General features: G+C 36.4%; 1 protein-coding gene across 2 annotated transcripts in view; it reads right to left on the bottom strand.

Annotated features, from left to right (window-relative positions):
* Positions 1–27,605, bottom strand: part of LOC124634409 (homeotic protein antennapedia) — a 166,948-nt gene that overhangs the window by 79,362 nt on the left and 59,981 nt on the right. The window contains exon 2 of one of the 2 annotated variants that reach the window (XM_047169982.1): positions 14,978–15,029. The exons of the other annotated variant lie outside the window; for it this stretch is intronic. The gene's annotated coding sequence lies outside the window, so the exon portion shown is untranslated. The remainder of the gene's footprint in view (positions 1–14,977; positions 15,030–27,605) is intronic. 2 annotated transcript variants of the gene reach the window in all.

Below are 27,605 nucleotides of genomic sequence, written 5' to 3'. Positions count from 1 at the left end.
CAAAAAGTTTCAACTGTCAAAAACTTTTTCAAACATGTCCACTCCGTGTGGCCACAACTTAGCTAGGTCCGCGATGATAATCAGATTCCGGCGCAGTATCTATATACATATCTTGCTGAGGGCATACATATACATAGAAGCGAAGTTTTAAAAGTCTCGCCTCATGCCTAGATAGCAGTATTCGTGACTTACACTAGCCCGCCATGTTATAATTACGTTAGATTACACGGTGGATTAGTTGCTCCCTCGTAATCATAGGTGAACGGAGATTTAAATCCACTGAGAAAAATGTTCGTATGTGTGTGTAGATTAATATAATGTTAGCCGTTTGTTTGGCAATGATGGTGGTCTTGGACGCTGATTAGGTACTACTTTTTTAATAGAGACGCAAATTAAATGAAGGAGTTTGTGTTATCTGAAAGCTGAGGATGCAAAAACTGTAAGGGCAATCGACATGAGCAATGATGAGACAATTATTATTTCAATCTGTACTACTCATTCGAAATTTGTTTACAACATTCAAAGTCAAGTGCGTACCAACATAACTTATCCAATTAAACAGTTTCCCAGCGACAGAATAAACACAATTATCTCTAGCAAAACTGAAATATTTAATTAGCAGACGTTCGAGAAACAGACGGGTCGCAATACCTATGAATACGTACAAATAGTGTTGTGCTATTATTAATCTTGCTCCCAAAAGCGTCTCGATCCAAAATGGCATACGAAGTTCACACGAGTGACGTCGGCTCGCACTACACAGTGATGGGGTGACACACACTGTTATTATTAGTTTTTTGTGCCCGCTCCGCCCCTCTCGCCCCTCCCGGTGCGTTTCGGCCGCCATTCCCCACATTAGAATCAGTTTTTTTGTCCGCTTTTTTTACTTATACTTCGCGCTTAGTACGCGATTGGATGCTGCTGTGTTCGTCAGTCTGTATTTGAGATTTTTAATAAGAATTAAAGCGCTCGTATAAATTGGCATCGCTCCTCAAATACTGCGTTGTAATTTTCATCGCTGTGCACAATTTGTCTAAAGGATAACAATAATCAATTAGGTTGAGTTTATTATATAAGAATTTTAATTATTACCTTCGTATAAATTAATCATCATCACAACATTGTTCCACCATATATCCATCAACACCACTCATATAACTCACTTAATTAATTAAAACGTCAAATTAATTTATCTTCGTTTATCACTTGGCCGATCGTAAACATCATAATGCTTGTAAACTTCAGATGTATGAAATGGAATCGCAGGTTACCGGCCGTAAATGTAATGTAATATAATTTATTGTTTATTTACAACCCATTGCACGTTTATGAGCACTGCACTACCACAATTTAAATACCGCAATATATCGATCGCATCGTAATGACGCTTCTGTCTGCTGAATTTTAATCGACGGCTTCATCATTTTATTAAACCGAAAATGTGACTTATTTCCTCTTAACAGAACGACGAGCAGGTTCACCGGACGACCGAAAAACGGTCACTAACTTCAATTGCGACTTTAAAATCGCAAGGTAGCGCGGACCTTGAAATCTTTTTGTTTATAAACAAAAGGGTGTTATGCAAGAAGTCGTAAATGGATCGGTGTAGAACGTTTTATGGACGCATTATATGGACGGGGCGAGATAAAGCGTTTGTTTTGGGTCGTAAATAAGACTGCAACAGGTACCATGCCAACGGGACTCCACAATCACGTGTACGCTTTCACTTTTGCTTATTATCTTTGTGAATCGATCTTTTATTGGTAGCACTTTTTATATGTAACCTACATCCTCTTTTACACAAAAATGGAACGTTATTTCAAAAATGCCTGTACTAGGCCGCGGCATGCCACACGCAAATTCCTGACGGCCAGTTTAATTAATAAAAGCCGTAATTAATAGTGGCCACTTATTCTGATTACTTTTTTAAGGCTTTTAGTTGAATATGAAAAGGCTATCTCCATGCATCACTCTTGTTGTAAGTCAAAATAATAATGGCCTACAACAAATTATGTAGTTGGGTAATTTGATGACGGATTGTGTAAAAAATTGTGACGTTAGCGACTCTAAATAGAGACAGGCCAGACCGAGGTTAGTCATTTGTTTATCCAAACATTAACTGGATCAGTATTTTGCTAGTTTTATATTTATTTATCATTATTATTTATGTGACAGACATGACATAGTGGTCATTTATATCTATTTAACATCTACAGCTTCTGTTAGGCCACAAGCTACACATGAGGGTAACCAGATATTTCACAATTACATAGTAGTCGTATTAAGTCTATCACAACTGACACTTATCAAAATAACTATCTAACAAAAATAAACTTGAAAACAAAAATAACGGCCAAACATCCACCTACGTAATAGTAATTGAAGAGGTCGTATGAATAATATTTGGGCGTCACTTGGACGAAGAATCGATACGTAATTATAGAGTGAAAATGTACCCCTCATAAATATTATATCCGAGGTAGTGGGGCGAGGCCGGAATCGCCCGTGGCCTCTTTTGTGTGGACTCGAGTGTACGGTGCCATGTTAGATGACGTCATGGCAGCCGAAAAATGCGCAGTGAGAGCTTTGGGGTTCAGTTTTGCTTTAGGTGTCTATGGTAGTGTAAAATTGTCTAGCGAGACTGAAAATATCCTACCATGGTAAAAAACTCTTCTCATACTGACTATGCTTGAAGTATCTATTGGTCAAGTGTACTTATAAGCAGAAACAGTCTACTTATGCGGGCATTTGTTCGTTACAATGGCTGTCTGATTATCCTGTATTAGAACCCACTCCTAAAGCAAAAATATCAAGATACCGCAAACAACAACAAAACCAAAAATATTCACACCCCCTCACATTATAATTTACGCAAAATATTTAATGCAACCCCATTTCCTTACCTTCCCCATTCCGTAAATGTTTCTATGAAATAGTTTACGAAACTTTTGTCTAACACAGTTGCATGTCAAACAGCAGTTAAACCGTAGTTTAGATTAAACCAGTGCCAACTTCCACGAATCATATAAAAATTGGCCGTGAAATTTCACCTTCGTTACGGGAATAACGTTCCAAAATGTTCGTTTTGTTTTTTTGTGTTAATCTAACGAATCTTTTTGATTAAAACCTGCGTGATTGAGTGTAAGAATTAATGTCTATGGTATGTCGGACACAGTTTGGGTTTCATTGATAGAATGTTAAGTATGTTTTGTTTTTTTGGATTTGAATTTAGAATGCATGCAGTGATCTAGCTAAATCTAGTGCATAGTGAGTCAGTCTCAAATAGCTTTGTAGGACTAATAGTATTGTAATACTAGATCTTCCTCTACTAAATAACATTAAAAATATTGAAACAATGGTAGATTGTTTATTTTTAACTAGTGATGTAGTTTCACTCGCGTCCTGGAGGAATTACTTTCTGTGTTATTTTGACATAAAAGCTTCAAAATGCGTGAAAGAGTGCATAAAAGCAGCAGATATACACATCTTTACAAACTTGCATTTATAAAATTAGTAGGATTAAATATAAGGCAGATTCGTACAAAAACAAAATGTTATTTACCGGGCACTTTGACGTGTCATGTATCTTCTACTGAAAATTCTTCAAGATATATAAAAACTCGCGTGTTTATGCCGTTGGTTCAGTTTTTATGATGATTCTACGAATACCCTTTGTATCCAGTTACAACTACTTTTTGTTCATTACACGCAATATATTGAACACCTTATTTGTAGTAATCGATTAGACGAAAAAATAATATCCATAATTCAACGCGCAGCACAAAGTAATAAGCATAATTATTAGCAATTTTCATATCGTGCATCAGTACAAAAGACGACGAAACCAATTATCATGTTATCTTGCCCGCATATCAACACAAAGGGTCAAACCAGTTAAGGCGCAATATTGTCCAATGTAAGAAATGAAAAAACAAAAGCACTCCCCACTTTAATCTATGAGGGTATTTAATAAACATCTGCTTTTTGGAATCCATGTCGCATCTGTTGCTCTGGCGTCGAGCCTTTTTCAAAATTTCAAATGCGCGCGAGCCGCTTCCAGACAACGGCAGATGTTCCCATTCCCAGAGTCACGACACGAACCATTCTGAGCTATAACTACTAATAAATAAAACATGAAATCAAACTGCCAGACGGAATAAAAAACTTTCCCCGCCTTTTTTTAATTCGTCCTCAAGAAGTTAGATTATGACGTTCGAATTTTAAATTTGGCGGCAATTCAGGGTTTGTGGTAGTGATCACCATAGATAACAGTAAACGGGTCATTACTACGACCCTACCCTAATTTGGAGGTTTAGTGTAAATGCGGTGTATTTGTCATATGCCTCATTTTCAACGTTCATCATGAATTTTATTGCTTCAATTACTTAATAACTTTATTTCAACAAAACAGTTGTTTTGTGTTCTACTTAGTATAATGAGGCAGGAATATCATTATTTAGATTCCCTTTTAGTAACAATATAGAACAATCTATAAATAGAGTAGGGAAACCCCAGGAGATTAGTAAGCACGAATCCCATAAATTCAGAATTGACCACTTATGCGCGGAAAAGCCCAAAAAAATGGAGTTAAATATGAAAATGAATTTTAATACATTAGCGATAAAGATAAGTTTTCTTTGCACGTATTTGATATGATTACGTGTGTGCTTATGTATGTATTGACTCCTCATCAAATAGGCGAGGGGAGGCGAAATTGCACGAACTTTAGAACCGTGTATTATAATACTGGCAGTCTAGCAAACAAAATAGAAAGTAAAGCACTTTCGAAGCATAATTTGCATGAAAATATTGTGAACACACTTCAACAAAAAGTTATTAAAAGAAGTTTATGTTCACAATAATGTTAGGTATTAAACTTCCGTTGAAAATTCAAAAAGCAATATGGCCGTCCAGACCATCACCATTTTCAAGAAGCACAACACAATTGTTGACGTAAATTCCGAATATTAATCGCATGCTATTCCAGCCATATCTCCCTAATTTCCCTTTCACATAAGGCATAATGTACACGACAGCACAGCCATAAACAAAACAACACATTTTAAATCAATAGACAAGTCAATAGGCGTGGTTGTCTACGGAAGACTTATTCCTTTGACCCTCAAATTCAGTAATTTAACTTTTCCCCTCCGGATAGCATTTCATTTACCTCTTCAACCGATACGCTGCGTGGGACGAACTAATCTGGCACAAGATTTGCGTGGAGATGTCATGTGTGTGTTCTTTGTCTGTCGGATAAATTGGACGTGTTCTATAGACTGCGATTGGAGTAAATGGCCTTTTTCTGTGCCGAAATTATTATATTTCTATACTTTATTTATTTACAGGACAATGGAAGATGGCAGTATTATGGCGAGCTCCCTTTGATCAAGCAGTTTCATCGCGAATTCATTTTACATTATTGAAGAACTATAAACACATATTGAACAACTTAACGGATTAGCTATGGAGAAAACTCTGTCTTTTAAAAAGGTTCCATGTACCTACATGTCTCACTCAATCACTTATATAGGGTTTAATTATGGCAATCATTAAGGATCGGTCCTAAAACTGCAGGTATGACATACCTAACACGAATCAGCTCTAGTCAAGAACGTGAGTGACACATCTACAAAACTGTCCTGTCCAGACTATAATTAAATCTCTGATCTAAAACACAGGGCATTCTAACCATCTAACACGATGATTGCTCCCATATTTTTCTACATACGTCATCTCCACTCCAGTCTCAGTGCCGATAATTCCCTCCATTGATTCGTAACGCCTCCGAGCCACGCTACAATGGTCGCGAGTGAGCACCGACATTTGCCATTGTATAGTCTATGCTTCCCGCTATGTCCCTGTAATTTATGTCGCTACTGTAGAAAAAAAAGTTTAGGATTGCCGTTGATTGCATTCGGTATGTAAACGCATTTCGTTCGAGCGGGAAGATTGTTTTAAATTTGGAATGCTGGGTATCTGTTGCTGGTTAGTGAGGGTGGAATTAGGAGTATTTGAGAACAACCAATGTAGGTATATAACCTTCTTGCATGTTCAGAACCACTCTCAGTGTGAATCTTAACAACTAACTTTTGAAGCATTTGTAAGTTTTAATCAGTGGACTTTTCATACTTCGTTACATATCCAATAGCGACAAATTTTTAATTCCATTAGATTGGAAGCTAAATACATAAGTAAGATTCGTAGCCTTATCTACTAAGAATTATCGCGATTCATAGGGTGACCACTGTACATGGTCGTTAGAACACTGGACTTAAGTGTGTGGCTGTCGAAAATAAACAATTATTTCCCTTATAGGGAGCGAGCCTGCAAACTAGGAGCCGTGGGGTGCTATCGGAGCTTGCGAATAACGGAGACACTGAAAATTGGTAGCTTGTACCTACATGTATTTCTACATTGTCATTATGATATTAAATGTCATTTTGATATTCTATGCTTGGTATGTAAATTTAATGTAAAAAAAAAAAACTTGAAAATGGATAACACTTTATTTTATTTTTATCTCATTAAAATGAACTGCATATTATCTAAAACACAGGTATCGATCAGGCAATCAATCTTAGCTGCTAATAATATAGTAATATAGACTGTGCAAATATAATTTAAATCGCGCTCCGATCTAATGATACAGTACTTAATTTCCAATAAGTACCTACTTGCAGCAATTTACTAATGATTTAACAGTTTAATTGCAGTTTTTAACTTTAATACCATATCGTTATAATAAGTGGTTCTTATCTAAGTAGAGGTAAGTATTTTCCCGGTGTTTTGTTCTGCCCATGATAGGTCTCGAGATAACACTGTGTGTACATTTAATTGCCTTAACAATTACGCTATGTTTCAGTTGCGTCCTTATGCTTGTTGGCCGCTACCATCAGCAGCAGGCACCGCCGAACGAATCTGATCACTGACCCATGAAGCAAACAGAAAGGAAATTTTCTTCCACCAAGGAAAATACGACAATATAAATAACTCCATCGGACCCCTACCTACTACTACATCACCCTATGACAAAAGAGTTATCGGTGCGTTGAAAACAAAAATGGCGAGTTGATTTATTGCAAACGGTCGCGTATTAGCCGTGTGTGATTCGGGGATTTAGCCGGCGGAAAAAAGGCATAGCTAGGTGAGTTAGGTCATGTCTAGACGAGCGACAGTCGAAGGGCAGCGCTGTTTACTCCGAGGATTCCCGAACGCGCCCTAATGAGTATGGACGTTGATTTAGGGCTCCGCTCTAGAAGTCGATGCCAAAGCTTTTAGTAGTTACGTCATAATTTGGTAGGTTTTCTCAACTGCGAAAGTTGTTCGCAGTTTACTTTGTTATAAGTGTAACTTAGCGAATTGCTATCAAAGTCACGAGAGGATAACTACGAGAAATTAAACTTCTTTTGTTTCGTAATGGAAATTAATGGATGGCTGCCATGAATTAAGGACCCTGTCACGCGAAAATGATTCACTCGTATTTCACCAGATTTAACAGTAACTGAAAACGAAATCTGTGTTGGGTAAGCCTTAAAAATACAGAAAACGTTTATAGCGTCCGACATAAATCCAGTTCGACGAAAGCGAAGATTAGAAAGCTAGCTAGTGAAGCCAAAACTCGATATTGGGTGAATAATCGTCGCCACTACCGGCGCGGTAGCCGGCCGGATGTGCCAGATTTATACCCTGGCGTACCCGGGTGTACCGGCCTGTGACCGGCGCGTGTACCAATTTATACCCGGCTAGGTACGCTGGTCGTATCCGTGCTGTCGTCGAGTCTGTGCTCTTCATAAAGCACCCGATATGTCCGCTCGCCTTGAGGGCTGCGATTTATGGCGTGGAAACGTCATCGGACCCCGTGTTTGGATATAAATCATATGTGTTTGCTTAGTGCATGAGACATCTAAATTTCTCCGCTGTGGTTCTGTTTCGGAGGGTGTAAGATTTTAGAATAATTTTCTGTTAATTGAAGCTCCTGGTTTCAAAGTTCAAGTCACCCTCCGACTCCAACCGTGACTCGCCTTTTCAAAATTCTGAACGCTGTATCTAAATAACTTTAAGCACGTAGAAGCTAAGATATAATAGTCTGAATTAGGTGATCCGAATAACAGTTCAAGAATCTCAATAATGTTCCGTAGACCCCCAAACCCAACTCAGGTAACAAAAATACATTGCTACACAAATGCTTATTTGCAAACCCCGCACAAGGAAGTCAGTTGCACAAAACTTCTCAAATCCTCAAAGAACCGAACAACAGGTAAGTCAAAACAATTGAAATAACAAAATGTCAACAAAAGAACTCCTGAATTGGGTCAAGCGTAAGATTTACAACCCTAATTGTTGACTTACTTATGCAATAATTGAGAACAATACACAGAAGCAGGTATGTTTGCGCGAATTATAATTTGCATAGACAACTTTCACTTTTCATTGTTATCAAAAGAATTAAATGGCCTTTGAAAAGTTTTTGTCGTCCTCAACTTTTGTAGTGTTTTCATTCAATGGAATGACAATGGTTACACAAATACTTTAGAGATTATAGGATTAAAGTTTGTTATAAAAGTAAGTATCTGCTTGGCCCAAAATCTATCTTATCTGATGAACCGACACTAGTTCCGAATTGTGAAGTAAATAAGCAGGCTTTTTGTAAATTAAGTATAAGAACTCATAAGTTCGGAAGCCCGCATCCGATAGGATTTAAAATTCTCAATGAATATTAGCCCAACAGATAGTGAGTCAAACAATGAATGATTCATGTAACTTGCTACAAAAGCTCCAAAAAGTTCACAACCTCCCCACAATCTATTGAGGCGCCATCTATTCGCACAACCCCGTAATACTCAGCAACGACAAAACCACCCTCTAGCAGCGAACTCTCGCAATTTCAACCCCCGAACTGAACCAAACACGGCTGAAACACGAACCATTTTACCCCTCGACAGTAACGCCATCTCTGGGATGGCGCTTGAACTTTCGTGAAAGCTCGCAGTTCCGAGCTTTGCCGCTGTGGCAGCACCAGCGCTGAAGCTTTTGAATGAACGTTGCTGCAAGAAGGAAAACAAGACTTACGTCTTTGACGTAAGGTTGGGTTTAGATCGTAAACACAATTGTATCAACGAGTGGAGTATGCAAATTAACGCGCTATTACATGGTAATTTATTTGAAACGAATGACCACTTTGCGGAGTAGTGCATCCAACGTCGAACACTGAACGTTTATATGGGGACCCTGACCTTATATTGCGTCAATTTATAGCTTTAGAGCCGTTATACGCTGTTTTACGTAACAGCTGTTGTGTCTCGCGTGATCCTTAGCATAGTGACCCTGTTTTGCATAGAACTTTCACCTGTTTCTTCAGCCGTTGGAAAGTTAACTAACTAGTAATGAGTTTGTTGACCGAACCAACACTTACTAAAGGGCAGTTTCCTAATGTTATCTCATAAACATTGGCACTTAATTACCGCTTGAATTTCATGAACTTTGGGTGAAAGTCAGGCCTTGTAACAATGTCGGGTAAGGGAATTATTAATGCATATTCATTCATTATAATTTGTCATTTTTGTTTCTACTAGCTTTAACGATCGTAGATAAAGTGAAAATATGTATTATGCTCGTACTAACAGCAGTCTCAATGACTCCATTAATTGAAACAAAAACGAACTACAAAAGACTCTATCACCAACTGTCAACGCCTCTTCAATTCTCTATTGCATTCTTTTTTTAAATTTCAAAATGCAAAGAACACTCAAAGCATACGCGAGCAAGAACAAAGCCTTTCATCTCCATATCGCACATCTCACTCAAGATGCAAGTGAATTGAGATCTCTCTGTTATCAGACAAGCTGCAAATAAAGACAGCCCAGTATCGCATTTATGAGATGAAACAATGTTCGTAAGTACTGTGATTTATGGGGACAGTGGCACCGTGGGCACGCCCAAAGACCGTGCCTGGATAAAAAAGGAGGATTTTATCTGTTTTTATATTAATGGATGGCTGTAGCTGGCTGGATTGCAGTTTCAATGGCAATAAGTCGTGCGTTAGAAAGGTTGGTGAGCAAATCGAGTTGATCTGTATTGCTAATAATTATGACAGAACTTAGTTTTGGGTAGGTACTAATATAACAGAACATTACAATATTTTGGATTTTATTTCTTGAATCAAAAATAGTTTTCTTACAGGATCTAACAAACATATACCTACTAGTAAACTGATCATCATTCGTATATTGGTGGTATAAAAAAAATGGTACCTATCACATAAATATACATTGCTTGCTTTATTGGCATGGCGTTCATAAGACTTAATTAATGAGTCATAATCAGTAGTATTTACTTAAACGCTAAAACCAGTTTTGATTACAATTATCATCTATAAATATTATAATGTAGAATTAATAAAGTCGTACACAGTCACGCTTGTGCATGATGCATACAATTTTAAAGCAAGTATAGTTCGGCCATTCAGAGAATGCGTTCCTGACACGTCGCGATTGAACTGACGACGTAACTTTGCAATGGCGTTGCAGTTACGATAAAAATATTTTTGCTGGTTGTTTACCGTTTTAACAATTGAGGAGCATTAAAACAACATTATTATATCAATAATCAATGAATGTTATAATTTTGTGCCAAACTGAGTGTCAAATAACTTGGTAAACAATATTTTTCTAAATCTATACTGCGCTATTACAAGGTTATGTCAGCGGTTTATATTTTGTAGTGCTGTGCTAAAAATAACTGGCAAGTATCGTAATCTGTTCTTATACAGTTATAATATAAAATAATACGTTTTGATTTTCTTTTTAAGAATTGGAAAATAATGGACTATAAGACTTAATTATAACTTTTATGAAAAATAAAAATAAAACTATGACCAAACCGCATTTTTATACTTAGATTAAAAATGGTAACCCCAAATGGCGTTATGGGCCGCCATTTTGTGACGCTAAAACAGTCGTCCGTTGTCGTTTCGTGCGCATAGACCACGTTTTTCAAGTGTTTTCGATCTGTTTTTATTTGATTACCCGGCTTTTGTTAGACCGAGATATCAGGATTGATTCTGTTATTGATAATAATATAATTATACATGTAGGCGAAGATGATGATGAAGACACCACCTCCTCAAGCAAATCGGAGTCTGATTAATATTCTGTTCGCACATTCAATTCAATGTACTTGTAACAAAGAATAAATAAAACAATTTTATTATATGAATATTACCTTTTTTTGGTTTCCACTTAAATAACTAAAATATAAAACAAATGATTCCGCCAATTTAAAACGAAAATAATCTTAAAATAATGCGGCGGTTCATTTTGAAGGAACGGTAACGAACTCAGTGTTATGTTGTGCCCATCACTAGTCGTGACTAACTGATAGGTGTCAGGAACGCATTCTCTGAACGGCCGAAGTATAATAATAAAAAACTGATTAAGAATTAATGGCAACAATTTGTCAGATGAATATTAAAACTTCACATCATTGGACACGACGCTAATTGAAAAGATAAAGATCGAATAAATTATCCAATTACACAATCGAAAAGTCGTAATGACTATAAGAGTTGACAGCTCATTACTATTGAAAAAATTAATTATCGTAAGTCATAACTCGTGCGGAACGAGAAAATGTTCCGATTAAACGGACATTCGGCACATTATTTGGTCGCAGTGTGAAACCAGTAAGGACAGTGGGACAGAAATAAACACGAGTGGAACAAAATGAACTTTTTACCAACGATGTCAGTTGGTGACTACATGCACACTTGGCGGCTACTTAAATTGGACAACTCGGCGGATACGGCACGCGGTCTGTCAGAACTCCTCGTTAATGATCACACGAAATCATTAAACAACATAATAAACTTAAATACTACAAGAAAACACGACAAAACACAGCAATCTTTGTTAAAATTAATTATCTTGTATGAAAATTATGAATAACTTTCCATCCTCGAGCCAAAATTAAAAGGAAATTTGAGCATACCGACGCTCGCAAAAAGCTCAAACGAGAAACTGTTCCGTGAATCATATTAATAATACATTTGAGAGGTGTTAATAAATCAGTCGTTAATTAGCTACTATTACACAGTTGAAAGCTATAATTGAACAATGTATCTGTTACTCGACTTTTTAGATAGATCTGTAACAGCATCAGACGGCCGCGAACAAAGAGCTAAGACTACGCCAAAGAAAAGGAACAATAGTGGTGTGAATGTTACACTCGGATATTACAATAATGGTATCGATTATAATTTGCGTGCGATGCGGTCTGAGATACGGGCGGGAGGCGACACGTAAGCGACAGGCGTTCGCAATCGGCGTCGCGATCGACTCTTGCGCACCACACCGCACAATGCTATCGTGGCGCTACGATCGCGGACATGCCCTCTCGCGCCATTACGATTGGTGCTTTCAACGTATACGCACCTATTTTATGGTAGAATGATTAGCTGCTTATGAAAGGGTTGCGACCACAATCGATACGGTTTGAAAAAAAACTTTAGGATAGTCCAGAAAAAAAAAACCCAAACTTTTGGATAAGTTTTCAACTGCATCCCAATATCTTGACATTGTAAATACATCTTTCTATTTTTGCTTATCATAGTGCCTAGTATATTTTTTACTTAACGAGCTGCGTTAGATCTCATTCTGTCATTTTGTCGATATTTGAGAATCGATAATAAAAAAGTCTACCTAGTGGTAAAAATCCGCTAGTACCAAATAAAACTTTTATTTCCTTTCCATAAAAAGTGAAAACTATAGTTAAAAGATATAAATAAGTAGACATTTTAGTACTTCCACTGAAAGCAAAACAAACTCGTAATCTTGATAGCACTGATCTGTCATTAAGCATTTATAGCAGAGCTTTAGTAACACGTTATCTTTATTAAATAGTAAAAAAAAACTAGGTTTTACGATTCCGGCATAAAAAAAGAGAAAAGAAATAGAAATAAAATATTTTATTACTGTAGTAAACTAAGACCGCACAGTGAAATTCATGCAAAACAGATTCAATTCAATTCCAATCAAATTCCTTTGCATCGGCCCCGCTAAGAGGCTAAGTAGAATATTCCCATGCCTCATTTCTGTTTAACATACGTAATTCAAAAGCCATAAAACGAAGTTTTGTTTAATGAGCCAAGTTATAAGCGGAAGCGGAAACCTCAATTGATTCGTCAACGCTTTTTATTTTATTTTTATAATTCTATTAATAAGTTCTTGCGAGCATTTCTTTATTTAATGTGCGAATTAAGTAGGTATGTACAGGAAATGCAATGTCAAGAAATGTTTAGTGAAGTGGCACAGAATTATTTATTTACCTACTTTTACAGACTGTCTCTAAGTGGAATATTTCAGGAATATATAAAAGTATGTAGTTTTACAATGGACAACATTATTTTCTTATTGTAGAGTTTTGAGCTTTTAAATGATAATTTTGATACGAGATTTTTCTATCATCTTACGAACTCACAAAAAAAAAAATCAAGCTTTTTGTTAGCTTCCCATCATTTCATATTTTTCTCAGCTCAGAAGCCATAGCAAAAAAAAAAAAGAAGTAAAAATCAGTTCGCGCCGTTGTTATCCTTCAACCGCTATACCAAAGCAAAACTGTCTCCCAGACCGAAGAAGGCAGGGGCGAGTAATAAACACGGGCGCGTCAATAAAAGTCACCGTCCCACCATACACATGTCCAGTACCCGCGAGCAGGTGTACTGCCTAGGATATGCCAGCAGGGCTGTGGGAGGAAATTGTATGCTGGACTAACTTTCTTTGTTGGGAAAGTAAAGGTGGTTTTAAGAATGGAAATGCTGAGTATGTTAGGTGATTTTTTGTGTCTATTGATCAATCTTAGGTGGAGTTAACTGCTGATTGAAAATTGATGCATTATTGAAAACCTGATTAGTAGTGTTTGAAATAATAGCATTATTGACAAAATAGCATTTGTTAATCAGTCGCCATGTTTTTGTAGCACGCAATTACTTTATACTATAACTATTCATATTTATAGATCACAAAAAAAAGTTTATTAATAAAATATTTTATTTGTATTTATTATCTTTCCGATATTCAACATTATATGCCTGTTTTTCCAGACCCAAAAAGTCCAGGAAAATCTTTACTATAACTCGTAAAGTCGTAACAGAAACGGCCCAGTTATTCTAAGATTTTATTTGCGCTTCCACACTTATGCCTTCATCGAGATATAAATTTTACGAGTGTACCAGTAGCGAAATGGTTTACAGTAAAAAAGTTCTTTAGTACAGTGATAACCCTAGTTGGTCGTAAACACGTACTATGCAAATACGCGGCCTCGTAGACGGATGCTGTCAACATTTTCATACCGGAATATTGAAACGCCGACCATTTAGCGTTTTAACTCAACCGTTTTAATTTTAAGCAGCTCTTTAAAATAATTTAGCTGCAAATGAGTCAACGTGTTGTCGCCATAAAGTGTACAATTTATAGTTCCTCAGTAACTCAGATGATTAAGACTTGACCCGACGAGATGGGTGTGTCGACTTAATCATAATAATGTTACGGCGATTTAATTTGCATGCTCGTTCACACATGGCCTGCAAACATCCAAACATATATAAAGCGTTATCTGGAGCTGTCAATCGCAGCAAGAACAACGCGTTTTCTTTACAATAATTGAACAAACTAACGCCAGTCAAACGCATCCGGTCTTACAAATCGTGTTTAAACTAGAGACAACTGGCTGGTGTTGCAAACGTCAATCTAACACGAAAGCTCGCAACGAGGTGTTTAATGATGCAATAATTTGCATAGGGGCCCGTTGCTGAGAAACGCGACCTATTCTCACGTCTGTCTTCGGCTATAAAGTTTCCTTTTACAGTAGCAACTCTTATTATGTGAACTTTTGTGCTAAATATCGCGAGACGGCGCGATCTCGTTCTGCGCTCGTCATTCACGCACCACCTAAACATTCCCGCAGCGGTCCGCCAACTTACCATTTAATGACGCCTTATTGTTTATGGACTGTTAAGCACCAGAAATGGTTACCTGAAAAAGGCAAAGAAATCGCTTTATTATACAACGAATGACAGTCGTAAACGTCAAGCGAGTGTAAACGAAAACATTAAAAAAACACACAAATTGAGAAATGAACAGAATCAATTAAGTATCGGTGGTCGGGTTCGTAAAATCGGATGCCTTATTCAGTAGGTCGGGTACGGGCGCCCCGCGCACAGGCCGGCCTGCTAAACCCCGGCGCACAATCTGACATTTATGAGTGCCATAAAAACGCTCAAGTAGTGACTTTTACTACTTGTTTAGTGAACATAAATGTCTTTGCCTTACCCGCGCTCAACGTCGTCCGTATTTAAAAGCGCACAGTTTCGTGCACAGTTTTGCTCCTTTTTCCTCTTTTTATTTACTGTTATGCAACTGTATAATGCTTTGGTTACTTTTCAGCGACAATTTATTGGTGTCGTCTTTTGTCTTTATTTTAGTGCCGCGAGAACATGGTTTGTTTTAGTTTTATTTGCGTATTTTGAATTGCTCAGCATGATAAATGGTGAAAAAATTTGGAAGCTTTTCCTATGTATCAACGTAAAAACTATTTTCCTTTCGTTAAATTTAAAGGAAAATAATTTATTGGTAAATCTAATCACAAGATAAATACTGTGAGTGCGAGTACGTGTGTTGCGTATGTTTGATTGATATCTCGACGTTTACAGGGCTCGTAAAACTTATTAGACACTTGCATTTGTTATGCAGGCGGCGTAAGGACCTCGTAGCGTCCTGACAGTTCAAAAATTATGACATCGAAATTTATTTAGCGTGTACTTACAAAGTTGTATGATTATCAATATATGTTTATCGTAATGCAATCACCGGACCTTAATAAATAAATTATCCAAAATAGAAACGGCGCCGGCGCGGGCGCCTTTAGCTTTAAGGTCAGGGGAAAATCAAACACACCGCCGCGGCGCCATACCGTTATCCCGCCCCAATTCGTTCCAAAACAATACATCCGCATCAAAACTTTTCTTTCTGAGAGCTGTGACCGCCGTGGTCAGGTATTCCGCAGCCGTGCGGCCAACGTTTGGCAGTATCGGTTTAGCATAGGCCACCCACATGTCTTGCCTACATACCTTCAGGTTTATGGTCGTCAGTCCACGAATAATAATGCTGCACCTAGACACAAGGCCGGCTAAACAATAGTGTCTTGATTACTTTTTGCCCTTAAGTGTTTTGAATAACTTAAAAATGTTGACAATGTATGCGCGGTGCTATTTTTTGAAATGACGTAATGATAGTCGCACTGGACGTATAGGTACATACCTAGGTATATCTACCTATGGTAGACGGAAACGGGAATCTATACAGAAGTCGCTAACTGAAAACTAGTACCCCTTTACTTATACCTACTGAAAAAACCTACAAAGTATAAATTAGCAAGGGTGAGTCAATTTCTTACAATACTTCTATCTACTTGATTGTTTAAGTATCTAAAATAGGTGTTTGTTTGTTTATGCTAATTGTTTGACTGAAATAGGTACCTACCTCAACCACCTAACAGCAGCACAACTCAAGGTGTAGAACTAAATACTCCGAGACCTAATTCATAGAATCTTGCCTAATCAATATCAATGTCAAGAAGTCCTAGCTACTGTTTGTTATTCCCGGCCATTGTTTATATCGCACCAAAAGAAAGTCCTTCTACATACCACTGTAATATATTCGTCCGTCAACCATACCTTGTTTTCGCTTCAAATTAGACAATTAGGAGTCGGGCTGTGACGCTAAATCTATTCAATTAAAGCCGAGTACGCACCGGTCACCTACCGCGGCGATTTTTTAATCGTATGTATGCGACGTGCGATTCGCGACTACATTTCGCATATCAATGCGCTGGGCAAATTGATGAAAAAACGTTGGGCAGCGCGTGTCGAACACGAGTTATGTGAGCCCTGAGCGCGATTTTGAAATAATTGTTGTGTTACGCACACGAATGTACGTCATTTTATGTTTTGACGGCCCAATTTGGAACGATAATACGATAATCGTCATCAATCATGAGTCGTTTGCAATAAGGCGGGCGCTTATGTTTACGCTTTACGAGACCGATTTATCACTTTTGAGATGGCGAAATGATACACAAAGAAAAGCATGGAAATTGCTCAAATGATTAGAGTATGAAATTGAAATTATAGGTCCTGAAACTACGCTATGCTTTGACCCATAACATCACTTAAAATACAGCATTGTTATTAACATAAAAACATCGTGCTAAGACTATTTTCAGCACCATTATCAACCGAAACAAAATCCCAGACACAAAAATGGCGTCATTTTCATATCACAGACCAAAAGAACGATTCATTATAAAGTTTAGTAGTACGAAATCGGAAAGCGAGTTTACATTTCCTTGTTGGTAAGTATTCTAGTGGGAAGGCCCAGGTTGTAGCTAAACTCGAAGTTATGGTCTACGTGCCTTAGGACACGTGCATCTAACGGAGTGACAGGAAAAAATCGACGCGTAAACATTGCGAAATCGCACTCGCGAAATTTTTGCTTTGCATTAAGTAAGTTACCGAATTAGATAAGTTACGCATGCTCGGCGAAGTTTTGGATTAACCATTATTGTAGCCGTATAAGGCACGGTTATGATTGTCTTAAATGTCATGCGAGCTTTTTGCTTGACCCTAGGTTTCCGACTGTCTTTTGCGAACCAAATATTTGTAATATGAATTGATAAGCCTATTTTATTGCTTGAGAGAGTGCGTGATGAACTTTGTGGGTTGGTAAAGGTTTTGAGTGGGATTTTGTGATTATGTATGCAATTCTATCACTATGAATATACCATATAGGTGTGAGAAAAGGGAGCTTTGGAAGAATTGTAGATATTATTTTATTTTCTTAGTACGAAATTTTATTAATTAAACGATAAACAATTCACCAACCAGACAGTAGTTCACACATTCGCAATCGTTGAGTCCAACCAATAATTTCCTATTAGTGCTAATACATTCCTAGACTAAATACATACGTTAATAGAAGGTGTCTCGTTTATGAGGCGTGCCACCCAATGACGGGCAGCGTCGGGCAGCGCCGTCAAGCGTGAGCCACGATTGACGAGCAAAACCACCTCCATAGTGACAATATTAACATAATTACCAACACTAAATTATAGGACATGCTTCGATACCTTTATCGCGTAATTAAGGCATGAACCCGTGGTAGGTCACCTTTACTCCATGGTGAAGCGGCAAGAAGCGCAATTATTTATGTCATTACTAAGTTGTTAAGTGGAAAATTATGGATTAGTACCCAGATAATTGCCTAGATACCAGCTGTTTTTAACGTTAATATGAATGGAATTTTGGCAAAGTGTACCAGTTTTTCATTTTGTTGTAGTTAAAAAAAAACAACAAATGTACACTTCACACTTTCGACGAAATGATTAACAGCTGCTATTAAGAAATAAAACTTGTTTTGTACGTAAGAAACGACGGCTCATTCGTTAGGTAAATTACAAGTACGAAATACAGTGTGCAATGTATCTACAATGTAAACTGTAATTTGTCAGATAGTCTTATCAGTATCAAGCAGGCGCTTGGCCAGTTAGCTGTCAGCCAGTATTTATCTTTCAAGCAGTCGAAGGTACGTGTGCGTCTAGACGCACGCTAATTGTATGGTGATAGATTAGCCACCACATTTACACGCTGTTCACCGCAATAAGATTTACATAGGCATTTTTTAAAGATCTTTAGAATGCGCACTGCAACCGGTACATTTACCCCACATGTAGGTAATTGACTGTTAACTGTCAATGTGCCGGCCATCAACATCAGTTAGTCGGAATGAAAATAATGCAGTTCTTGCAAAACACAAAAAAAAAAAATACAGTTTAGTAAAGTGTGTTTCTTTCCCCGTTTTTAGTTTGCACAAAAACATTTAACTTTGTTCTCGGAAAAGTTAGCATCAAGAAATAGTGAAACATGAATTATGCACAGTATTGTTACACCTTACGGTGATAATAAACTATTTTACAGTTTATCGCTACTTTCGCACAACGAGCGTTGAATTGGAAATATTTGTGTAAAACTTGTGAATATCATTCATCTTCGATTAGCTGGTAAAAGTGGCTGGGCATTAAACACTGACGATACCCGTACACGCTGCAAAGCCATTTGTTTGGCGAATAAACAAAATATAAATCAATCCGTCAGACTGTTTCACCCCCGACCACGGTCGATCAGGCCCGACTGGTGCCGACCGAACCCGACCAATCCCGACCGAATGCGACTCTGATTTAAATGTTAATCGGCGAGTGTCGAAATTATTAATTACTGTGTACATCGCGGGTACGTTACGCATGCAGATTGCTATGCTAACGAATGATTAACTATGCATGTGCACGCACAGATTTAGATTTTATGCCGTGTTCGGATTGATGGGCCGTGCGCTGCTGAAATTGATTGCTTTTCATGTAATTTGGAAATGTTTATGCCCGACACGATCTTTTTTCTTTTTTCTAATTGATGGGATTTGTTAGAATACTTTTTTTATATTAGGGGTCGAAATAATTCGGTTAGTAATACAAATCTATAATTAATATGGAAAATTAAGTTTCCTCCTTATTGATAAATACAGCTTCGAAGAATTACTGTCTTTCACTTTCAACAAATACTTCCAAGTTTTTACATAAACATAACATATAGAACGTTATATATTAGCGTCTTCTTGCAAGTGCGAAAACTATTTATAACGTCTATTTCTTACGCGTGTAATTTATATGTAATTAAAACACATTTGTACTTTCCACATAACTATCTATGAACAGGATCAATTAAGCGTCAAAAAAGTTTTTAGCTGTAAATGTAAGACACACCATTTTTTCTAGATACCTACGTATCATTCCATCCATTATAATTGCAGTTAATTAAATTAACGGTGTTAGTGAATTATTAATTTATTCGACTAGTTCTTATATATTGAATAACACTAATTTATGTCTTCATATTTTTATCGAGTTCTATGTAAGAAAGTACAAGATGAGTTACTCAAGAACTGCATCATATTTAACACAAAATAAGTTTAATAAAACTCTCAAAGTATGCAAAACAATCAATGATGCTTATGCAAGAGGATAGCAGTAGTTTTTGTATTTATTTCGGCTCGTTCAATCCATGAGAGTGGTAAACATTACATTCAATAAAAGTCAGTGTATTCTTTCCTCATGGGGTGCATAAAAAGAGCTTTTGCCAATGATATAAAATGTCCGTTCGGGACATCTTTTATTTCGATACTAAACCACAAACTTGCACTTTATTTGAAACGAATGGCCTAGAAAATATATATAAAATAAAAACAATATAAATAATGGTAAGTAATTTTATTATTTTTTATTTATTTTCAAGCATATAATTTACATTTTTAAATATTAAATATAAAAATAAAAAGCATTTAAAAATATAAAAAATAGGTTGCCACCGATATCGGGCACAGGGTCCAAGGTACCGGTGGTTAGGGTCCCAGAGACAGAAACCTCCTCACAATACGTGCCGTATCAAGGAGTACTGCCTTCTGAATCAGTCCCTTGATCCAGCCGCCCAACGAGAGCCTCCTGAGGTGTTCGTCGAGGCTCTTGGCTATTAAACCATTGGCCGTAACGACAATCGGCACAACAACAGCCGTGTCGACACTCCACATGGCGACAACCTCGTGCGCTAAGTCGAGTAAGTAATTTTATTATTATCATAAGTTCACAATTGCTTATCTATACATTACGAATAAGATATGTATTTTATCAGTTTTACTTCCATCAAATTAATTGCCTTGGGGGCTAGTGTCTAAAGTACACTGCAAGTCAATATCTAATTTACTACGTGCACTGCACTCTAAACGGTTTCAAATAATATAAATCAACACAGCACATATTATTTGCCATATTAAATTAAGGACACTTCGCGTCATTACTGGCAGCCAGTACTCGCCTGATTAATCTTGCCTCGCTATCAAACGAGGCTCTATGTTTGATTGTCTTCAAACAGACATTGCAGTTGGGTTTAATCTAATCAGCGATTTAATTGGCATTTATCGGACTAAGCTGGAATAGGCTACTGGTATTTTAATGAACATTATAATAATTATATGGTGTACGTAATGCTTTTTGAGTTACCAGGAAATTATTTGATAAAGTGAAATGTATGATTTGATTAATCAAACTTTGTGCTTTGATCGCTTTAAAAATAAAGAGTTTTGTATCACAATTTTTTGTTGGTTATTTCCTTAGACTGTTTTATTTGAAGAATAAACTTTAGCCTGTAGTTACATAACAGAACACACTTTCACTTACACTCGACTATTGATAGGCAAAGATGTCACATAATTTCAGCCAATCAGGTCTCGTACCTACAATTGTACCTACTCAAACTAGCTCACTTTACTAACCTTTTTTAAAACAACAATAGTTATGAATCAACCGTCACCACCAATCAGAAGTAGGTATGCACTACACATAAAGTTTCTGCACCATTTGATGTCAGTTTGGGCGGGCGATGCGTCGCGATGATTTGTGATGCCTACCGCTGAAAGCTCAAACTATCCAATAAAATATACTGATTTATTGGTAAGTTTTCACCATGTATACGTATGTGTATGAGTGAAAATGCGTGTGTTTTGTAAATGATATCACATTAGTGATGGTAATGGAATGGAAACTGATAATGTTTAGAGCTGGGTCGGCAAGTTTTAGAGTTCTAAATTTAAACTAAAATTGTGGTTCATCGATAGGTTTATTCGATTTGATAGATTCGATGATACAATCGATTTTAATCAAAGGCATTCATTTGCCTTATGTAGTCCACTGTTTTATATTCTATCCGTTCAAAAGATGAACTAGACAAAACAAAAAACCCCAGTGCATATCCAAATTGTGGTAAATAGGAAAAAGCCTGTATCAGAATACTAATGCGTAGTTTTATAGTTTTTCTTCGACCGTCATTACTATGCCAAAATACTTTTTAAAATTGACACGTGCTCCACAAATTTCATATTACAATCACGCTCTTGTATGCGGCGTTATGATTTGTTTAAATAAATAATAGATTTATAGATAGCTGAATTATTTATGACCAGCATTATAAGGTCGATAGTCTATTAATTAAACTATAATAAAGTATAACTGTTTTTGACATTTTGATAATTACGATTCTATAAAGGTGTTCGAAATGTTTGTTATAAATGTATTTTATATGAGTCATGTTGTATAATTTATTTATACACATTTATATTTACAAAACAAGTCGTAGATACGAATAAACAAAATTTTTTAAGAAATTCTTAAAATGTTTATAAAACCTTATTTTATTATTAGATAAGCTTAAAAATACGAAAGTTCAAACAGAACCAAGGCCAGCTGCGTAACACGTACCTATCAATAGACTTCGTAGCTGGCATTGTGACGTAGACGTAAAAAACTATTCCTTATTTTTCTTATACTTTTTTACATACAGCTATAAATGCTTTAAAGGTAACACCTGCGAAGCACATCGAACTCTACGTAGCAAGACTTTAAACGTCACCGCTAGTGCTGTGAAAACTTCAAAAACAAACCTGGGAAACACTATATCGATACTTCCCGGAAGCATATCGGTGTCACATTAGCTACAGCCCTACATTAACATTCACTCAACAACTGATCCAGGAGTTATCACGTATCGAAAAGAATAGAGCCATAATATTTTATGATCCCTTGTGCGCCATACCGGGCGGCGTCGATGTTCGAATTTTAAACAAAACGCGCGCGCGCATGTATCGATTATATAGATGACTCGATAAATAATTAGTCGATTTTTTTTATTGGCCATTAATATTATGAAATAATAATTGTTATTATGGTTCTAGTAGCAATATGAGTCATGTGTTACGCATTACGCACGTGTTGTAACTTTGAAGCTTTTTGCGTTGTTTAGAAACGATTTGTCGATATCGATTTTAGTAATCGAATAGGTCTGTTCTATTTAATCATATGAAATTAATGAAGTAATGATATACACGGATATGTAAAAAGATAGTGGGAAGTATGTAAGTATAATAAATATTGTTGTACAAGCAGTCTTTTAAAAGCTGTTCTTTTCTAACTTCAAAGTTTTAAAAGCACTTAATCGTGTCTGATATTTGTCTTAACAGCGTGCAGGTATCATGAAACTGATATCGAGATAGATAGGGCAATAATTCTTTCGACACAGCTCACGGTGCCAGCATGTTCGCGTGTTCTACCAAACGATCATTTGCAGTGTACAGTGAGAATAAAAAGTTAGAGCGTTCGTACTGAAATTAGGTAGGTCTACATTTTAAAATATTTTATTTATATGTATTGTATGCCACTTATGGTCGATAATAAGTTGTCAATACTCATTTGTTTGATGTTAATGTGACAGTAACGAAGACGTTAATTTTAACAGCAGCTTTAAAAGCTTTTACAGTAGAAACACGATGCACCATATATTTCTTTAATTCCCCAAACATGGATATTTACTGGTCCACTAAAAATACAAAGTTCACATTACCAAACTGACAATAAAACTAGGATTTACAAGAATAAACAGGTAATAAATGTCGGTGCTACCATTACGTTGGATTAGAATGTCGCCAGGGGACAGGCCGGCAGCTTGCATATGTTCAAGTGATTTTTCACGGCTACGGAACCCGTGTTCAAAGGGCACGCAGTACGGTGTCGCAATCACGATCCTCGATCACGACTGGTCCTTCTACTATTCATTTGTATTACCTCTACAACCAAAAACAGACGCTATATCTTCAAGACTAAAGTCTAACGCAACCGCAAAAGGACATTTGCTTGTTCCGATTAAGAAATTTGCGATTAGACCATCCGAAAATGGTCCCTATTTAAATGCGGTTAAAGGTCAAATTGATTGCGAAACTATGTTTGCTAAGTGGTAAAATGTCTCTAGACCGTGTCGCTACTAGCCTTAAAAGCATTAAGTTTGTTTTAGAGATAATAATCGTTGCGAATGCAAGTGCTTTGTTGTTTCAAAGATAGAGTTGTTGTTGTTGATTTATTTTTGGTCAACCATTGTTGGACTTAATAAGGGTTGGAAATATTCAATTATAATATTGTGCTAGTAACGTTGTACACGCCTGCACTAATGTCTAGCGTAGTGACTGCTTAATTATAATTTTAGTTTGCAAGGTACGACACAGTTTATAATGCCAGTTTTAAAATAAACGAACACTTTGAAAGTCATTGATATTATCTATTAATTAGCCACTGCATAAATAGTAACAAGCTCAAATTCCGTACTACGAGTGGTTTGAACACTTTGAGTAAATAATTTAGCGTGTGAACAAAATTTACTGATTTCGAGAACAGTTTGCATTAAGTAAGAAGGAAATGCTTAGCGTGTTTTTTTCGACGACGATACTTTTCTTGAATCAAATGATCTTAGATATGCATCGTGTTTACGAATTTACCATTTCTATTCCGAAAAAACTAGAAATAGCCAGAGCCCCGTTACTTATACACCAAAAATAAAAACGCATCGCTACAAATTATTTCCACGTCCATTTTCCTTCCCAATTTTTTGAGGAAAAAAATATCAAAACATTCACCTAACCTGGTTTTATTAAAATTATTTCGGAAGAGTGCGTGAGGCGTTTTGGAAACTGCCTCCTAACACGCGAACACTCTCACAAACTTATCTTTACCGTTGACAAAATCAAAGGTTACTTATTTCTGTTCTACTTAATTTCGTTTAATCAGAAAAAAGGGCCTTTTCGATGGTAAAAATAACTTTGTAATTCAGCATTATTACGTAGACCTAATCAGAGAGACCTGTCCCTATAAGTTATTGCTTTCTATATTCATAAACATAGATAGATAAGCATTACGTTTAGGGAACACGAAGAAACTAATTAAGTTTGTAATATCTGATATCTTCTATAGAGTTGCTACGTAGTTTTTGATTTCGTTTTTAAGGTTGTATTACATATACAACAAAATTTTCTAAATTAACAATTGGTTTGAAATTGTATTTATTTATGATTACTTACTATTTATGTATAGACAGGTAATGTTTCAAAATAAAACGGTGATTTTGTAAGATAAGTAGCATTGTCATTTCGCGTTAAGACAACTTTCTGAAAAATAATATTGAAGAACATTAAAATAAAAGTTATTTCTTATTTCTGTTCTTTTTTAGAATAGATACATGCCTAATTTATAACAATAAAGTAATAGTTGTTATAACTGTTTATTGAAAACTATTAAGTATTTTCTTTCCACTTTTAAACTTATATAGGAAGTTCTACATTGAAAGGTAGGTAGAACATCAGTTCCGTATATTGATACCACACATACCCAACAACTACTAAAACAATTATCCAAAACTCCCCAAAAAAAAAAAAAACAATATTTTCATCCAAAAAAAATACGTTAAAACAGTTGCCTAAACACAATAAAACAATATGACACTCGCATCCCCATCTTGCGAGCACTTCTCGGGGTGGGGGGTGGTACCCAGACAAATGACTCGCGCCCCAGCCGCATGAGTTATGGCCACCAATCGAGGGCTCCCGACAGCGGCCATTTTTAATTTTTAGGGGTACGCACTCACCCTTACTCGTTGGTATTATTATTAAGTGTGCGCAGTAGTGATAACGTGACGAATGTGAGGATAATACCTACTGTACTTTTTTGGGGTATTTGACTGAATGTTTTGTAGTTGTAAATTTATAAATATTTTGGGTAACAATAAAAATATTTTTCATCCCACCATCTCGGAAAGAGTAGTTTTTCCCGTTGATATCTGAGCGCAAAAGGCGTTTTTATCCTCTAGAGCGGCAAAGTGATTTGAATTTAGAACATCGTGTGCAATACTCCATTTGTGACAATCTTGATAAGACTTTTCATACAAATACATATTAAACAAATAAAATACTGCCTAAAATAATTATTCAATTAATTAAGTATTTTTGATCATTTTTAACCTCGTTTCATTTTTAAACTGAGTTTTCAAATAAATGAACTTTAATAGGTACATCTTTTTAATTTGACACTGATATGTCGGCGCCATTTTGTTTTAGTAATTTCCTCGATGAGGTGGGATGAAAAGTTACGTGTTGCACTCAAGTGCAAAGATTTTTCACCTTGTGCTCTTTTGATTCCCTCGCTATCGCTCAGGATTCTAATTATTGAAACACTCGCTACGCTCGTCTTTCAATTTTAGAATCCTTCGCTTGCTCGGTCATCAAAATTGAGCCCGCGGTTAAAAATCAACTTTGCACTCTTGTATAACAAATAACTATTTTTAGCTTGACACTTGAAAAAAAAAATTAACAAATTGAAAATGAAAAGAGCTCAGAAGAAGTAGAAAGGTATGAACGTTTTTAACAGCTTCAATAAATTGAACATTATTTCAAACATATGTCTGGTCACTGAAGCTTTTTCAAGCTCAGTTTCTTTTCAATATTTGTTCAGCTCTACACCTCATAAAATAAGATCTAAACGTAATAACAAAGTCAACCGTTATAATAATCATAAATACATTTTAAACCTTATTGAAATACAACTTGGCACACACCCGTTGACTCAGAGCAACACTTAAATTAAGAAGTTGATCTCTTTACTACACTTTAATAAATCCTTATAAGTTTATTAGTTCAGAATAAAGCTCGGCAGTACGTAAATATTTGAAGAGCCGCCCATTAAAATCAAGTTTTAATACGTCGTAAAAACTAATGCGCTCATAATCGTCGATTAAAACAAATTGAACCATAAACGAACATCAATGTTGACATAAATCACGCCCTCTAACGCCGCACCGTTGAACTACGGGACATTTGTCGCTTCACTATCGTCTCAATCTCGCTCGGATGATGAACGAGCACTTTTATTGCGGTTACACGCTTGTTTATTTACTGCTTTGTAATAGAATGTCAATAAACAACGTTGATAACTGAACGCGGCAATAAAATAATAATAAAACACGACAGTTATTGTGGCGGGAAGTGGCGCTCTCCTGCGTTTAAACGCGAAAACGCAACAACTCGAAACAGCGACATCTGCCGTCGAATAGATGAACTAATTGCTTAAATTAATATTCAAAATCCTAAAGGTAGGTTTACATGAGGAAAGAAGTATTCGTGCGTTCTATTATTCAGCTATTTCTTGGAGTAGCTACGTGTACGAGACGACAATAAAAATTGAATTCATCGAACGTACGGTAGAAAAAAATAATAATTGTCTAGTTAACAAGCGAAGATCATTTATCACACGCTACGGCACATCAATAATTCATTACTAATAACACAGAGGCACTGACGTAATTAGTTCAATTACTCGCCCACCCAGTAATTCCGCCCCATCGTGTGGTAATTGAATTATTTATCTTTAGCTAAATTAAGAAAGGAAGATAAGTGCAATCTTCACCTTTAGCTAAGGTGTTCACGTTAGACCACGTGTAATTAAGTGTGCGTTAAACGGAACGGAGACAATAGATGCGTGACCTAGCCCTGAGATTAATTCCTCTGATAACAAATTTAATTTAATACGTTGAGAGTTTGAATATTTAATGCACAGTGGAACTTGTTCTTATAGGAATTTGG

The sequence above is a fragment of the Helicoverpa zea genome, chromosome 11 (assembly GCF_022581195.2).
Source record: "Helicoverpa zea isolate HzStark_Cry1AcR chromosome 11, ilHelZeax1.1, whole genome shotgun sequence".
In the NCBI taxonomy this organism is placed as follows: Eukaryota; Metazoa; Arthropoda; class Insecta; order Lepidoptera; family Noctuidae; genus Helicoverpa; species Helicoverpa zea.
The sequence above is the reverse complement of the archived record's forward strand: the minus strand, read 5'-3'. Positions and strand labels throughout refer to the sequence as shown.